Source organism: Atta colombica, unplaced genomic scaffold (genome assembly GCF_001594045.1).
Source record: "Atta colombica isolate Treedump-2 unplaced genomic scaffold, Acol1.0 scaffold133, whole genome shotgun sequence".
Classification (NCBI taxonomy): domain Eukaryota; kingdom Metazoa; phylum Arthropoda; class Insecta; order Hymenoptera; family Formicidae; genus Atta; species Atta colombica.
In genome coordinates, this window is record NW_017259221.1 from 53,427 (window position 1) to 54,673 (window position 1,247).

Below are 1,247 nucleotides of genomic sequence, written 5' to 3' on the forward strand. Positions count from 1 at the left end.
AAAGTATTTCAATTCATATGATAAATTTAAGAAATTTAAAAAAAAATTTCTAAATTATATAAAAATTATGAAAAACACCCAAAGTTATATATAAAAAAGGTTTGCAAAATAGAATTCTATAATTATAAAATGAATTTTTATTATGTAACCACGAAGAAGGAATGATACTTTGATAAAGACTCCATATATTCTCAAGGTAAAAATAAAAGAAATCGTCTTTTCCATTAAAATACACATCTTTTTACTTGATAAAGTAATTAATTACACACATACAAATAATGCCGCTACCTGTATTTGACGTGTGTTGAACTCTATAGAAGAGATAAAAGAGATGTCTTTTACATTCTTTTTCCGGACGACCCTATTATTGCAAAATATGCGCGTCGCTGAGATAGAACACGATCTCCTCCCACTATTCTTGCGAGATTCAACATTAGCATGCTCGTAATTCGTAATTATACAAACGGAGAACACGTTCAAGCTGTATATGTGTGTGTTTCTCATTCGCATCCATATTACATGCTTTCGGAGGGCGCCGACCGAGCAATCGTCACAATTTCTGTCGAATATATTATTATATGTTGCGGAAGGCGGTCGCTATTCTCTATTTCAACACAACGTCGTAAACATTTAGTTTTCACGCTTGGAAAAACAGAGTCTAACATCGTCATTGAATCGCAAACGTAATTTAACTCCTACGTTTTGTCGTCAGCGGCCCCAAGTGAATTTCAAATACACACATATTTACAATACATGCAATCCCTCATACACATATTTACGTCTCTTGTTTTATCCAGCTTTTTATTACAATAGATATCACTTGCGATACATCGAAAGTAACTGACATTAGATTAATTATTTTGACGTGTATAATTGATTTTATGATTGATTTTAAAATTATTCAATATTTTAGAACTAAAGATTTTAATTAAATATGAATTAATCAATACATTGATTGTATGATTAATAAAAAAATATTCATTATTACTGATATGAATTTGGTAATTATTAAAATGAAAAAATAGCATAAATATAAAAATAATTCATATATTATTTTGACGTAAAGTAATTTTATATTTTATGTAATAAATAAAATGATATAATAAAAGTAAGTATAACAATTTTTTGTAATTGATTATAAATTAATTACACAAAGCTTTAAGACGTAATTAAAGATTATTGAAATTATTATATAAAATATATGCTTTATATTGCATAAAGTATTTTATATATTTGTAACAAAAAAA